This window comes from Phascolarctos cinereus, unplaced genomic scaffold, assembly GCF_003287225.1.
Source record: "Phascolarctos cinereus isolate Bilbo 61053 unplaced genomic scaffold, phaCin_HiC Scaffold_522;HRSCAF=1146, whole genome shotgun sequence".
NCBI classification, from domain to species: Eukaryota; Metazoa; Chordata; class Mammalia; order Diprotodontia; family Phascolarctidae; genus Phascolarctos; species Phascolarctos cinereus.
Window position 1 is genome coordinate 5,850 of NW_027555872.1, and position 17,205 is coordinate 23,054.

At 39.5% G+C, this 17,205-nt stretch overlaps 1 pseudogene; it reads right to left on the reverse strand.

Annotated features, from left to right (window-relative positions):
- Window positions 1-216: 216 nt before the first annotated feature.
- Window positions 217-15,608, reverse strand: LOC110204510 (cytochrome P450 2C42-like; annotated as a pseudogene).
- Between the last annotated feature and the right edge of the window lie 1,597 nt (window positions 15,609-17,205).

Genomic DNA, 17,205 nt, shown 5'->3' on the forward strand with positions numbered 1-17,205 from the left:
GAAGGTTGAGGAAAATTAAATTGTGATTTTGGCAAAAGTCAAAGGGAGTATTAGATTATGCTAGAAGAGTATATTGGACTGAAATCATAGAGGGCTTTCATTGGCAGGCAATGGAATGAATACATCTTGTTCATAGAATGTGAGGAGACTCTAGAGCAGTTGGAACTAGGGCTAGTCCTTCACATGTTTTAGAAAGCGAGAAAGCAGAGCTCATACAAGGGGGTACTTTGATTAATCCACTGGCAACTGAGGTGTTGTTGATATCTTTTGAGTCAATGGGAGATTTCAAGGTAAAATTTTGTAAGATGGTAGTAAAAAACAGAAATAATTCCATCCAAGCCAGACTCTCACCAGCACATATCCATTTTCCTGAAAGAGACAAATATAAGGATTTGATATTTGTAAACTTCTAAGCCATCTAGGCCACTTCTTTGGACTGTCAGGTAGCCCACTAACACTCAGTGGCATTAGGTGAAGAACTGTGTGCATTCCTTTCCTCTCTGGTCCTTGACTCCTTTGAAGAGCCAAGACAGAGAGGAAAAAGCCCTCCTGTATGCTCTCCCTCAATCAATCTCCCCTGAGCCAGAGCAAGTTCTGGGATTTATATTCAGAGGAAAGGAGTCATTGTCTTAGGGAGAAACAATCCCTCATTTACAGTCTCAAGGAATAACTTTGTGGCTACCCACAGTGACTGCAATGAGGAAAGGTGACAGAAGAATGATCAAAGCTCCTTTTGGGAACCATCTATCACCATTTTGGACAGAAAACACCTCTGGAGTCTACCCCACAGCTTCATGGCCATCCAGCCACTTGTCTTAACTACTCACTTCTAGCTCTAACCCAAGTATTGTAACCAATTGAGCAGGGCATTGGAGACCACAATGTCAAGGATAGTTAGCTGCCTGCCAACATTCTTGTCTGCCACTGCCAGAATGGACCATCACCACCATTACCTAATAACCAGTAGGTTCCCCCAAGACTTGAAGGTGAAAGGACAGACCATCAGTTATAATTCTGTACCAATAGATCCTCATTAAAATATACATAGCTTGGGAAGGGGGTTCCATGCTCATGTGTCCTAGTCAAGAGTCACATTTCTATAAAATCATAAACTCTAAGATTAGACCTTCAGTGACCTTAGCCATAATGGTACCTGAGTAGTAGGCCTTAAGATAACCCAATCCCATTCCTTGGCTTGATAAAATACAAGATTATACCATGCTAACACAAAAGCCTGGAAGATTTATCTGAGAAGTAGCTCCTGGTTGACAGTGCCTTGGAGGATGGTTATTAATGTGGGGGGGGTTGCTGTCACTCTGGATGCAGAACAGAGTGGCCACTATCTCAGTTCTGCCTCTTTTTTGGAACAGCTACTCTGAAACTCAACTGATTTGTTGATGAACCTAGGCCTAAGGAGAATTAGAAGAATGATTTACTGTGTCTCCACCCTACTCCCTGGTTATAGAAATTGGAAGGACCATAATGGTCAGCTAGACCAACCCAGTTTTTGGGCATGTAAGGTAACTGAAGCCCAGAGAAATGAAATAATTTGACCAAGGTCACAAAAGTAATAAGGTCCTCTGAGTTATCATTCCATCTTTAATGTACATATTTAGATGAATGTCTTACCTGTTGAAAAAGGCATGAAATAGTCGCTCTTCTTAAAGTTGCCACTTTCATCCAGGAAGTGACCTGGGTCAAACTGGTCTGGATTAGGGAACTCTTCATCATCATACAGAATAGAAGACAGCAATGGCATGATGGTGGTTCCCTGAAAAAAAGAGATACAAATAAATAATTAGAAAATAAGAACCAAAGAATGTTGGAGCTGAAAGAGAATTTAGAACTATCACCTAGTCAAAACCCCTGATTTTTAAGTATGGAAAGAGCCAATCTTTTTAAATACCTCTTCTGATAGTAAGTTAGAAAGTCTACAATGCTATTAAAAGAGATGAAACTGAACTTTGACACTTGAGGAGTAGAATCAATAGTGATGAGTAAAATACAAAAGGAGGCAGATTTCAGATTAAAAAAAGTTAATAAAATAGCTTTCAATCATTAGATCTATCAAAAGAGGAAAGAGCTGCTTGGGTGGACAATAAGCACACCAATCATGGATAAGACCAAGCAGATTCCAGATGATCTGAAGAGACAGAAATTAATTGTGACCTATGTCAGGATGTTGAAGAATAACATAATGTCACACAGAAGAATAAGGCAAGAGCTGATAAACAAGTTGGGAGCTCTTCTTGAAGATGAAGAAACAAGATGTTCTGAGGAAGAAGCACTTGTTTGTAGTCTAAAGAATGGTAAAGGAAGTTCACAGGTGTTATCTGGCAAGACATCCAGGAAGAAGAAAAGAAGAACAGTTGGTGACTCCCTGTAGAAGGATACTGAACCAATTGTTTGCTGACAATAACTAGAATGGATAGTTCTGGGGCAGCGAGGTAGCACAGTGGAAAGAGCACAAGCCCTGGAGTCAGGAGGACCTGAGTTCAAATCCAGACTCAGACACATAACACTTACTAGCTGTGTGACCCTGGGCAAGTCACTTAACCTCATTGCTTCACACACACACACACACAACACACACACACACACACACACACACATGCACAAAAATAGACAGTGTTGCCATATTCCAGGAGCATATGTCCAAGAGATAGTGGAGAACCTTACAAAACAAAGGATACAACTACTACCCACATCTGGTGATTCACATGAGCAAAAATTATGATACTACCATAAATCTGGGAAGCATTTCCAAAGGTTTTGACATTAAGGGAAAAAAACCCTAAAGACTTTAGGAGCACAGGTGGTGTATTCATTATGGTTGTAATTGGAAACAAAAGATTCAGAAAGTTAATGCAGATTTCAGAAGTGGACATCTTGTAAGAAGGTGTTTAAAAATGGGATTTGGATTTCTGGACCACATCTTAGTAAAAATATAGACATGATGAACTCCTGACCAGGAGTGGAATGATGCATCTAGCAAAGGCTGGAACGGTGATGATTTTGATTTATTACAAATATAGTCAAAAGGCTTTTTTAATGCTTAAAGTGCTGTTAAAAAAAGGTGGATTGGGGATTTTAAGACAAGGAAGCAAATTTGACCTCAAAGGCATAAATAGGGCTTGGTATGATGAGATGCTTAAGAATACTGAAGTCCTGGAAAGACTATAACTTATTTAAAAGAAAGCAGATAGGAAAAAGAGAGTGGGGTAGTATATATTAAGAAGAAACACTCGTGTGAGTTTATTTAGGGAGCAGAGGAAAGAAGAATGATGAGAAGCATCTAGGTAAAGAGAAATGGAGACAACATCAGAACTGGCATTGTCATTACAATATGCTACAGAATATTTGGATAGAAAAAAGTTTACAAGGAATACAGAAAACAAATTATAAGCTCTGGAGGTTAGACATGATATAGCAGTGATAGAAGACTTCAATTATCCTTTCGGATCCTAGAGTTTCACTTCCATCAAAAACAGAGCAGTTTGTAATTCCATGATTTTCTTAATGATAATTTCATCCTGCAATTATAGTGGAACCAGTTCTCACCATCTGAGAGGAACTTGGATAACAAAGATGTGAATAGAGATCTGCAGATCCCCTGTGGCACAACATTCTTCCTCTGGAGGGATCATGCTGTGTTTCAGGATACGCAATCACACTTTACACACTTTCGGTGCACACTTATGGATGGTAATAAGGGGAATTTTTGGGAAAGTGACCGTCCATCTTAGAGTTTATACAGGATCAACTAAGTGGCCCAATGGGGAGAGTACAATACTTGGAGTCAGAAGGAACTGATCAGGCCTCAAACACTCACTAGCTATGTGACCCTGGCCAAATCACTTACCCTGTCCTAGACTCAGTTTCCTTATTTGTAAAATGAGAATGATAACAGCACCTACATTTCAGCATTGTTATCAGGATGAAAAGGGATAATATTTGTAAATTGTTTCACAAGCCTTAATGGTAGCTATTATTATTATCACAAAGAAAGAGAAGAGTTAAGTTTCTCAACACACAAAGAAAAAGAATTCTGGTGATGGAAGAAAAAGGAACATTCTCTAAAGATACCAATGTGGATAAGGTAGCCAGGTAGTGCAGCGAGGAGCCTGTTAGACCTGAAGTCAGGAAAGCCTTCATACAAATCCTGATTCATACATTTATTTATTGCGTGACCCTAGGTGAATCAGGGGGTCTCTTTAAGACTTAGTTTCCTCACTTGTAAAATGGGGATAACAATAGCAACTATTCCCACAGAGTTGTTTTAAAGAATAAATGAGATCATCTATGTAAAGCAAATCTCAAAGTACTTTATAAACAATAGTTATTATTATTATAGGGAATTCACCAATTAACTTAGATTTTTTGAGGGTAAGGAAGAATAAAAGAAGCATGTCACAGTTCCATAGTGACAGAAGTGATAAGGACTAAAATGCACAGAGGCTGATGCTGCAAACAGAGCACTACAAGAAGAGATTTTTTGGGGGGTGGAGCCAAGATGGCAGAGTGAAAGCAGTGACTTGCTTAAGCTCTTCCCCAAACCCCTCCAAATACTCATAAGAAATGGCTCTAAACAAATTCTGAAGAAGCAGAACCCACGAAAAGACAGAGTGAAGCAAATTTCTAGCCCAAGACAACCTGGAAGATTGATCAGAAAGGTGTATCACGCCAGGCTGGGAATGCAGCTCAGCTTGGGTGCTCAGGCTGCAGGGAACCTGGAGCAGGCCTCAGAGGAGTGAATCACAGGCAGCTGTAGAGGTTTCCAGACTCCTCAATCAACTAATGCCAAAGACAACTTAGAAGGTCAGCGGGAAAAGTCTGTTTCTCTTGATGCTGAGAAAGGAAGGCGGGTTCTCAGCTCCATTCCCCAAGAGCCTGGCCCTGGGGGGCCATGCAGCTGGTTCCCAGCTTCTGGCTCACAGACTGAGGGGAATCCAGTGGCTGATCAGAGAAGGATCGCAGGGATCTCTTTGCCAGTGTTAAGGCAGGAATCTCTTGCTTTGCCTGTGTTTGGATCTGGGTCACAGTTCTAGGAGGCGGTGCTGGGGTGGGGAGGAATGCTGACATGGTGGAGTTTGTACTGGCTGTGGAAAGGATTGCCTCTTCACTGTCACATGACAGAAAGGAATACTTGTGGTCACAGGCTAGGAAAGGAGTAAACACCTCAGCCATTATCATACCACCTTGGAAGAACTGAAAATTTGCAGGTCCCTAAAAGAATCTATGAAAACAGCTGTACAAACCTGAAGCTTGGGACAGTACATTCTCCACATTTGAAGCAGACTCTTAGCTTAACAAAGAGTTTCAAACTCAAGTAATTGGCCAGGATCATGAGCAAGCAGTGAAAAAAGAGTCACACTATATTACCTTACTTTGGTGAAAAAGAACCAAAATATACAACCAGAAGAAGACAACAATGTCAAAGCTCCCACATCCAAAGCTTCCAGGAAAAATATGATGCAGTCTCAGGCCTTGGAAGAGCTCAAATGGGATTTTGAGAAGCAGTAAGGGACGTAGAGGAAAAACTGGGAAGAGAAATGAGAGTGATTGAAGAAAATCATGAAAAACAAGTCAGCAGCGTGCTAAAGGAGACCCAAAAAAATACTGAAGAAATTAACACCTTAAAAAATAGCCTAACCTAAATGGCAAAAGAGGTACAAAAAGCCAATGAGGAGAAAAACACCCTAAAAAGAAAAGTTGGCCAAATGGAAACAGAAATCCAAATGCTCAATGAAGAAAATATTTCCTTAAAAATTAGGATAGAGGAATTAGAAGCTAGTGACTTTATAAGAAATGAAGACACTGTCAAACAAATGCAAAAGAATGAAAAATTAGAAAACAATGTGAAATATCACATTGGAAAACCAATGGGCCTGGAAAATAGATCCAGGAGAGAGAATTTGAAAAGTATTAGACTATCTGGAAGCTTTGATCAAAAAAAGAGCCTAGACATCATCTTTCAAGAAATTATCAAGGAAAACTGCCCTGATATATTACAACCTAGAGGGCAAAATAAAAATTGAAAGAATCTACCGATTCTCTTCCTGAAAGAGATCCTCAAAGGAAAACTCCTAGGAATATTATAGCCAAATGCCAGAGTTCCCAGGTCAAGGAGAAAATATTACAAGCTGCCAGAAGGAAACAATTCAAATACTGTGGAAACACAATCAGGATAACACAAGATTTAGCAGCTTCTACATTAAAGGACCCCAGGGCATGGAATGTAATATTCCGGAGGGCAAAGGACATAGAATTACAACCAAGAATCACCTACCCTGCAAAACTGAGTATAATCCTTCAGGGGAAAAAATGGTCTTTCGGTGAAATAGAGGACTTTCAAGCATTCTTGTTGAAAAGACCAGAGCTGAATAGAAAATTTGACTTTCAAATACAAGACTCAAGTGGAAGATAAAGAGGTAAACAGGAAAGAGAAATCATAAGAGACTTATGAAGATTGACCTGTTTGCATTCCTGCATGGAAAGATGATATTTATAACTCACGAGACCTTTGTCAGTATTAGGGTAGTTGAAGGAAAAATAAATTATATGTATAGATAGATAGATAGATAGGTAGACAGACAGACAGAGAGATAATCAGAAAGAAGGCACAGGGTGAGTTGAAGATTAAGGGGTCATATATGGAGAATAAAATTAAGGGATGAGGGAGATTATACTTGGAGAAGAAGAAAGGGTGAGGTAGAATGGGGTGAATTATCTCACAAAAAAAACCCAGAAGAGTCTCTTACAGTGGAGGGGAAATGGGGGAAGATGAGAGGGAATGAGTGAATCTTATTCTCACAGGATTTGGCTTAAGGAGGGAATTACATACACATTCAATTGGGTATGGAAATTTGTCTTACCCTGCAAGAAAATAGGGGGAGAAGGGGACAAGAGAGTAGGGGGATGATAGAGAGGAGGGCAGATTGGAAAAGGGTATAATGAGAAGAAAATACTTCTAAGGAGGAACAGGATAAGAAGAAAGAATAGAATAAATGGGAGGGCAGAATAGGATTAAGGGAAATAGAGTTAGTTTTTCACAACACGTCTACTATGGAAGTGTTTTGCGTAACTGCACATGTACAACCTTTATTTAGTTGCTTGCCTTCTCAGTGAGGGTGGGTGGGGATGGAGGAAGAGAGAAAATTTGAAACTTAAAATTTTAAAAACATATGTTTAAAAAAATGTTTTCAGAAACTACCAGGAAGTAAGAAATATAGGAAATGGGGTACAGATGTCTATCCTGTTCTACAAGAAAATAGAAGGGGAAGGGTATAAGAGAGTGGGGAAGAGAAAGAAAAGAGGACAGAGTAGGGGAAGGGATATTCAGAATGCATACCATCTTGGGGTGGGGGGAAGGTTGAGACGGGGTGAAAATTTGGAACTCAAAAACTTGTGGAAATGAATATTGAAAACTACAAATAAATAAATTTATATTTAAAAAAAGGAAGAGATTTTTTAAAACTATGTTGTGAAAAAGAGGAGGATTAAAGAAAGGACAAACCCACAACCCAGAGGCTTAAAGGACAAGGATAACAAGTGACAAGAAAAGATGCATAACTTCTCAATTTTTCTTTTGCTTCTGTTTTTTGTTTTCTGACCAAGGGAATGATCTTTGAACTGAAAAGAATGGAATAAATAAATAGATAGAGCTAACAAGGATAGAATACCCCAGGGAAGTAAGGAGAAAATTAGGGAACATCTAGACACCTTACCAAGAGAAATAAAGTGAAAAAAGCACACTTCAATCTGCACTCAGAGTCTAGAAGATATTTCTAAAGAGATCATTAATCTAGCAAAGGAAGTAATGAGGCAATGATTTGAGAAAAGGAGGTAGTGATCACAAGGATCTGCAGTGGAATCATCATTATTTCATTTTTTGAGAATATTAATAAACTGGTAGATCAGGAGAATGACATACATAGACTTTTCTTAGATTTTAGCAAAGCATTTGATAAAGATTTTCGTGCTCTTCCTCTGAAAGTGATGGAAATATACAGGTTAGACTATCACACCACTAGGTGGATTGAAAACTGATGACTGACCATATACTAAGGGCAATTATTGAAGGTTCAAAGACAGCTTGGAAGTAGTACTGTGGTCTCCTCAGCTCACAAATGAGGATTGTATTCCTTCTGTGAATCATATCTTAGGAGGACGCTGAAGAGCTGGAGGTACTCAAGGGAGGGCAACCAGGATGGTAAGAATAACAAGTCCATGCCACGTGAGGATGGGTTGAAGGAAACAGGGATATTTAGACAAGAGAACAGGAGACATAACAGAACAGGAGACATAGTAGCTGATTCCAAGTGTTTCATGGAGTTTTACTAGAAAGAGAGAGGAACTTTGTTCTGTTTTTTTCTGGGAGTCAAAACCAAGAGCAATAGATTAAAGTTACAAAATTGTCAACTTAGGCTTAATACAAGATAAAACAAATTCTCTGTCCAAGATTAGAATAGAATTTCTCAGCAACAAAGTGGTTCCACCTCATTGAAAATCTTTAAGCAAAGATTAGATGACCACGAGGTGAGCATACAGTAGATGGAATCCTTTTTCACATTGGGAATGGACACTATGACCACTGAAATACTTTCAAATTCTGAAATTCTGGGACTACTTCTCAGGGATGTGGGTGGGCCTGAGGTTCCTTCTAACTCCAAGATTCTAGATTTGAATGAGACAGTATAAAATCTTGTGTTATATTGAGAAACTCTTCTGACCCTGGGGATAAGATATTGTCTAAATTGAACATCTTCTGACACCACATGGGGCAGGCTGGTGGGAATGAGGTCAATGTATCGCTGTGTCTCATGTATCACAGCATTGCTGTAAGGCATGTTGTTTCTGTCCTCATGCAGGGACTTCGATTTCAGCCAATCACAGAATCAATTTCTTCATGAAGTTTTCCTGTCACAATACAAATGAAAATTTATCTTAAAAGTAGAGATAAAAGCTGCCTTTGCTCATATTTTCTCTGATTTTTCACTGAGTTACATTGATAAATAATACACTTGACTGTGATATTTCAATAGATAGAGAGAGATGAAAATTCCATTTTAGACACTTTTTAAAAAAATATAAATTTATTTATTTTTAGTTTTCAATATTCACTTCAACAAGTTTATGAGTTTCAAATTTTTGCCTCATCTCACCCCTCCCCCCACCCCAAGATGGCATGTATTCTGAATACCCCTTCCTCTAGTGCGTTCCTTTTTCTATCTCTTAACCCCTTCTCTTATCCACTTCCCCTTCTATTTTCCTGTAGGGCAGGATAGACTTCTATACATGTCCTGTATTTCTTATTTCCCAGTAGCATGTGAAAACATTTTTTTAACATGTTTTAAACTTTAGGTTTCAAACTTTCCCTCTTCCTCCCTCCCCACCCACCCTCATTGAAAAGGTAAACAACTCAATATAGGTTATATATGAGCAGTTATGCAAAACACTTCCATAGCAGACATGTTGTGTAAAACTAACTCTATTTCCTTTAATCCTATCCTGTCCTCCCATTTATTCTATTCTTTCTTTTGACCCTGTCCCTCCTCAGAAGTATTTCCTTCTGATTACCCCCTTTCCCAATCTGCCCTCCTCTCTATCATCCCCCCTCTTGTCCCCTTCTCCCCCTTTTTTACTGCAGGGTAAGTCAGATTTCCACACCCAATTGAATGTTATTCCCTCCTTAAGCCTAAGCCTATGAGAATGATTCACTCATTCCCTCTCACCTTCCCCTGTTACCCTCCACTGTAAGAGACTTTTCTGTTTTTTTTTAGATAATTTACCCCATTCTACCTCTCCCTTTCTTCTTCTGAGTATCATCCTCTCTCATCCCTTAATTTTGTTCTCCAGATATGACCCTTTAATCTTCAACTCACCCTGTGCCCTGTATCTATCTATCTATATATACATACACATATATTTTTTTTCCTTCAACTACCCTAATACTGATAAAGGTCTCATGAGTTATAAATATCATCTTTCCATGCAGGAATGCAAACAGTTCAATCTTAATAACTCTCTTATGATTTCTCTTTCCTGTTTACCTCTTCATGTTCCAGTAGAGTTCGTATTTGAAAGTCAAATTTTCTATTCAGCTCTGGTCTTTTCAGCAGGAATGCTTCAAAGTCCTCTATTTCACTGAATGACCATTTTTCCCCCTGAAGGATTATACTCTGTTTTGCTGGGTAGGTGATTCTTGGCTGTAATCCTATCACCTTTACCCTCCAGAATATTATATTCTATGCCCTGTGGTCCTTTAATGTAGAAGCTGCTAAGTCTTGTGTTATCCTGACTGTGTTTCCACAGTACTTGAATTGTTTCATTCTGGCAGCTTGTAATATTTTCTCCTCGACCTGGGAACTCTGAAATTTGGCTATAATATATCTAAGAGTTTTCCTTTGGGGATCTCTTTCAGGAGAAGAATCGGTGGATTCTTTCAATTTCTATTTTGCCCTGTGGTTCTAATATATCATGGCAGTTTACCTCAATAATTTCTTGAAAGATGATGTCTAGGCTGTTTTTTTGATCATGGCTTCCAGATAGTCCAATAAGTTTTAAATTCTCTCTCCTGAATCTATTTACCATGTCAGTTGTTTTTCCAATAAGATATTTCACATTGTTTTCTAATTTTTCATTCTTTTGCATTTGTTTTACAGTGTCTTGATTTCTCATAAAGTCACTAGCTTCCAATTGCTCTATCCTAATTTTTAAGGAAGTATTTTCTTCATTGAGCAGTTGGACTTCCTTTTCCATTTGGCCAATTTTTCTTTTTAGGGTGTTTTTCTCCTCATTGGCTTTTTGTACCTCTTTTGCCATTTGGATTAGGCTATTTTTTAAGGTGTTATTTTCTTCAGTATTTTTTTGGGCCTCCTTTAGCAAATTGTTGACTTGTTTTTCATGATTTTCTTCAATCACTCTCATTTCTCTTCCCAGTTTTTCCTCTACGTCCCTCACTAGCTTCTCAAAATCCCATTTGAGCTCTTCCAAGGCCTGAGACTGGTTCATATTTTTCCTGGAGGCTTTGGATGTGGGAGCTTTGACATTGTTGTCTTCTTCTGGTTGTATATTTTGATCTTCTTTTTCACCAAAGTAAGATAATACAGTCTGACTCTTTTTGCTCTGTGTGCTTATGATCCTGGCCAATTATTTGAGTTTGAAACTCTTTGTTAAGGTAAGAGTCTGCCTGCAATGTGGAGAATCTACTGTCCCAAGCTTCAGGTGTTTGTACTGCTGTTTTCAGAGATACTTCTAGGGACCTGCAAATTTTCAGTTCTTCCAAGGCGGTATGATAAGGGGTGCGGTGTTTACTGCTTTCCTAGCCTGTGACCAAAAGTATTCCTTTCTATCCTGTAACTGTGAGGAGGGGCTCCTGTTCCCAGCCACAAGTTCCTCTATGCCAGCGTTCCTCTTCACCCCAGCACTGTCACCTAGAACCGTGATCCAGATCCATACATGGGTAAAGCAAGAGATTTCTGCCTCAGCATTGGCAAAGAGATCCCTGCAATGCCTCTCTGATCAGCCACTAGATTCCCCCTCAGTCTGTCATCTAGAAGCTCAGGAAGCTGATGCCCCTCCCCCATGGCCATGCTCTTGGGGAATGGAGCTGAAACCCTGCTTTCCTCTCTGAGCACCACAGAAACAGACTTTTCCCACTGACGTTCTAAGTTGTCCCTGGCAACTGAGGATTGAGCAGTCTGGAAACCACCACAGCTGCCCACAATTCAGTCCTCTGAGACCTGCTCCTGGTTTTCTGTGGCCTGCGCCCCCAGGCCACACTGCACTGCACTCCCATCCTGGGGTGATACACCTTTCTGATCAATCATGTAGGTTGTCTTGGGCTGGAAATTTGTTTCACTCCATCTTTTTGTGTGTTCTGGTGCCTCAGAATTTGTTTAGAGACATTTTTTATGAGTATTTGGAGGGGTTTGGGGGAGAGCTTAAGCAAGTCACTGCTTTCACTCTGCCATCTTGGCTCCACCCCCTCCAGTTTAGTCTCTTAAACTAGCTGAGCATCACTTAAGGCACCTATGTCCCATGCCCATAAGAAAAGGTCAGGTGTCCTTAAATAAATGAAGCCCAAGTAACACTTGATGTAGGAAATGAGGAGGGTTCTCAATCTGGACCTGTTCTACAACTTAATATGACCAACCATATGCCCAAGGTATTTCCCTCTGCAGCTGTAGAGTGACAGGAATCCAGAGGCACCAGCTCCTTCTGTGGTCAAGTAGCATCAAGAAGCTATCAGGAACCAGTGCCTTTCAATCATTCAGTTCTTCCCACTTCTAGCACTGGGCTCCAGTCTCTATTCACTTCACTATCTGTGTGGCTACCTCTAATAATAACTCACAATTATATACCACTTCACTAAGCAAGGTGGAAGTAGTGGTGGAGAAGGAGGAATAAGTAAACTTGAACATGTAATGACTTAAATACATTAAAATGGCAATAAAAAAGTTTCCAAGGAAAGTCTCAAAAGGACCAGGAACCCCTCTCATGTGGATTAAATTGTATGTGTTATTATCCTTTATCCCACCTTCTATCTCAGGGTATTTGAGGAGAAGCAGGAGTCCATATCTCAGGGTGGTGCTGGTTGTCTCTGTTCCTGCAGCAATAGTCACTTATAGTGTGGACCAAGTTTTCAATGGTAAATTCAGATTGTGGTTGTTGCTTTTCCTAAGAATGATTTGGTATGATTAATGGAAAAGTAAGAGAGGCAGCAGGGCAAATGGAAAGCATAAGGATTTGGAAGCAGAGGACCTTGGTTTAAATCTAAGTTCTGATATTTTTTTTTAATGTTGGGGGGAGGCAAACTGGGTTCAATGACTTGGCCATGGTCACACAACTAGTTAAGTGTCTGCGGCCAGATTTGAACTCAGATGCTCTTAACTTCAGGGCCAGTGCTCTATCCACTGTGCCACCTAGTTGCCCCCAACACACCACCAGCTCTATCATTGACCTTAGACAAGTCATTTAACCATTTTATGTTTCAGTTTCCTCATCTGTAAATGAGGGAGCTGGATTCAATTACCTCCAAGATCCATTTCAGTTCTAAATCTATGACCCTGTAAATAAATTAAATTGAGCAACACAATCCAAAGCAGAACAAGTAGCTAGCAATTATGAAAGCATTTTGGCCCTTGCATCTCACATATGAGAGAGAGACAGAGAGAAGAAAGATACGTGGAGGATGGGGGATATATACAGACAGACAGACAGACAGAAAGAGACTAGACCTGCAATATCATGGCACAGGTTACTTCCAGGTAAAAAAAAAATCTGTCTGCCAATGCAAGTCTGCACTTTCTCTGAAAAACTTAAAGTTTCTAGAGAGTTGCCAGCCCTAGGGCACTATAGTGTCAAGTGATTTGCCCAGGATCACATAGACTTTTTGTGTCAGAGGGTCTTAAACTCAGTTTTGCCTGGCTCTGAGGGCAGCTCTTTATGTGCTACAACAGGAGGGTCAAACTCAGCTCTCAGGCCTCAAGCCACCAACAAAACGTGTGTGGCTGAAACCACATTAAAATGTAATTGGGAAATGTTTAGTAAAATAAATACAGATATAATACTACATAGAGAATGTTAATTTCTGCATTTTCTAGTTAATATGAGGCCTACCAGGATCCATTTCTATTCATGTTTGACACATACTGTATGATACTAACTTGCAAGATATCTGTGCTTACATATTATATATCATTCATATCTGTGGGTATACACAAGCAGCTAGGTGGTGCACTGGGTTGAGTTTAAATCTGGCTAACTGCCTGTGTGATCCTGGACAAATCACTTAACCTTGGTTACCTCAGTTTCCTCATCTATAAAATGAGCTAGAAATGGAAAACCACTCCAGTATCTTTGCCAAGAACACCCAAATGGAGTCATGAAGTGCTGGACTGAACTGAAATGACTAAGCAACAAATGCACAATGACTGCATGTAAGCTCTTGTTTTTCTTGTGGATTAAATTCTGTTATTCTACGTTTACTGAGATGAACAGGATTTATTAGTTTAGCAAATAAGGAGGAAAAAAATTATCAACTTCCATATATATAACAATTAATGCAAAAAGGATCCATGTATTTTCCCATTTTATCCTCATCAAAATACTGTGATACAGTTAGTGCATTATTATTGTCATTTTACTAATGAGGAAATTGAGGTGGTAAATGCTTTGCCCTTGACAATGAGATGTTGATATGAGGAAAACTCACAACTGAGACCAGAAATTGAATATATAACAAATAACCAATGGACTAAAGATAAGAAAAGTAAAAACACAGGAAAAAGCAGGCAGGTGCTAGGGCATAATTCAAGTTGAAGTCAACTAAGGTCTATGCTCACTGTGAGTGTGGTGGTGGGGAAAGGATATGGAATTCTGAAGATTCTCACACATGAAACACAAGAGACTACTGTACATATTAGTTCTAAAAATCTCTTGCTCTGGTCTACATATTTGCCCTCTCCCACATTCCTCATCTACCAGTGGAGTAGGAATCTGTGGGAGAATATACCCTTATGTGCATAGGTTGATGAAGGAAGGATTTTCCTGGTCAGTTATGTTGACACATTGCTAAATTAAATGTTTCTGAATTAATGTGTTTTTTGGTTCATGTGGTAAGAAAACCATAAGTCATGACCTCAGAGCACATTTATTGCTTAAGTAGGTCATTGATCCATTTCAGCATTCCATCAGCATATCTTTTACCTTCTCCATGTTTCTCTGGTACTTTCTGGGTTTCATTTACTCCATATGAATTACATTAGCATATTGTTTTATTCTAGTTTTGCTTCTAATTCGGTGGATTTTTTTTTCTTTATGCAACTTTTCAATGATTTTTCTTTCTTTTTGTTTTGCTCTTTGTTGTTTATGGAATGGTGGAAAGTGAGAGCCTCTTACTCCACTATCTTGACTGTAAAACCCACCAACCTCCCCCTAGTACTTACCACAGCAGCCCCTCCATTCCAATTAGGCTGCTCAGATTAAAGTTCCCTATTCCACTGTCTTTGTAGAGTCTTGAAATGTCCTGCCCAGTCCTCACTGTTAAGCTCTGGGACCTCCTTCAAACCCAGACTAAAACCTAACTCTTCCAGAAGGAAGTCTTATGTTAACCCAGTCCAAATATTATCTTTCTTGCTAATTTCAAATTCCTTCATCACTTAAATCCTCAATTTTAATCTATTTTGGCTTTCCTTACACATTCCTGATAATTATTCTTGTCCTTACATGGGCTTTCTCCTGTCTGTTGGGTTAGAAATTCATCAGGGCTAGGACCCTGTCTTCTCATTCTTCTCATATAGTGTTCTGGCCATATTATGATTAAAATATGATTATTTACTGCTCTATGTTTGTGAATGTGAATGTCAGCCTCTAAGACACAAGCCATTTCACCTACAAAAGTGAGATTCAGACCTGCTGCTGACACTCTACCTGCTCCATTTTCATCAGGAAACAATCAATAAAGTCCCGAGGATTGCTGGGATCCAGTGTTCTTTGGTGTTCCTTCACTTCTTCCAAAATAAATTCAAGTATTGATTGCATATTTTTAATTGCTTTGTGATGAGATCCAGGGAGATAATGCACTAGAGATGGAAAAGAATTGTAGACCTAAAAAAAGAATTTGTATCATACTTTATTAGAAAAAGAAAATAATTTTCTACTTAGCACTTGGATCATGTTGAGAATACGGCTGAGTAAGGGTGGGACAAGTGCCCTTTGGAAAATAGTGACTTTTCTCATCATTCCTAGAAATGCCCTAAAAATTAGCATCTGTTCCTTGGTTGCCTGAAACTCTTTGGCTTTCACTCTCAATTCTTACTTCCAACGGAAAAGTTCTCATCCTTTCTCATTTTAAGGTCTTCTAAGAGCTCAGCCTCCACCTTCCATTGGGACAGCTAACTCATCTTCTAACCTGATCCAAATTGGGTGCACAAGGGAAAAGTCAGCTTGTCTCTAGTAACATGAATTTAACATTCAGTCCTGTGACCAGTGGGTGAACTACTCCAGGGAGGGGCCTTATAATGTCTGTCAAATCAGACCACATAGGGTGACCTTTTCTGTCTTTAGTCCTTGTCAATAAAGAAGAAAATGGGAACCCATTTCCAACATGGCACTATTGTACCTCCCAATGGAATGAATGATGAATTCTAGCCTAGCTGCTTGTAGTAGTTTCTTTGAAGTAATTTAAAAAAATATTCTGAGCTCAAAGAGAGACACTGGTCTCACCTTCATCCATGGGGAACTTATGATCTTGACATTTTCATTCAAAAGCTTCATTAAATATAGAAATTTCTGGTCTTTATATTCAAAACATTTCTGGAAAATGATAGAGCAGATTACATTGCAAGGAGCAACTCAAGGATGAATGTGGGGTCACATGGTAATCCTAAAGGAGAAAGAGAGAAAGAAAGACTTTAATACTGCCATTGTGATAGAAAGGAAGATTTGCCTGCCTTTAGGTAGGACCTGACTGTCCCTTCTAGTTTACATTCTAGCTTGGACAGCAAGGTTGAAAATAAACCACCCTTTATGAAGCATCTGATTTCATCCACATGAGAATCCTAAGTGCAAATAGGATAATTTCCATTTTATAGGTGAGGTTGCTGAGGCTCAAGAAAATCAGTGATTTATGTGCCACAGCTAGGAAGGATGAAGATGTGGAATGCAACCCAAATTCTCTCCTGTCCCCAAGTAACTGTTCTTCTTACCATGCACCATCCCTTCCCATTTCTAAATCCATATTCATCACCTCACTATAACCAACTTTTACTTTCAGACTTATTCATGTCTATTTTTAAATTATATTTCATTTCATTTCAATCACTTTCCCAGAATGAGGGTTGCAGGCACTGGTCTGGAAGCCTTGCTATTCCAAATGCTCTTAGGTTCAGGGTTCTGGGTTGTCAAAGGATTGATAATGTCAAGGTGGTGATTCTAGGTTTCCTTGACTGGCCTCTTGTCTCTCCCTTAGGGTGCCTCACTGTTTTAGCAAGGCTGGCCCATCTGCCTTATGAATAGCAATTGGCTGGCAGCTGGTGGCAATGGACAGTCCCTTTTCCACAGGAGTTGCTTCCTCAGATGAGAGCTATCAGGGCTGACCAGGACCAGTGGTCTAGCTTGCTGCCACCCCTGTGGCCCTCATGCACATGTACCTATTGGTGGCAGTTATCAGTTGTTGCTAGTGGTAAAGAACAGATGGGC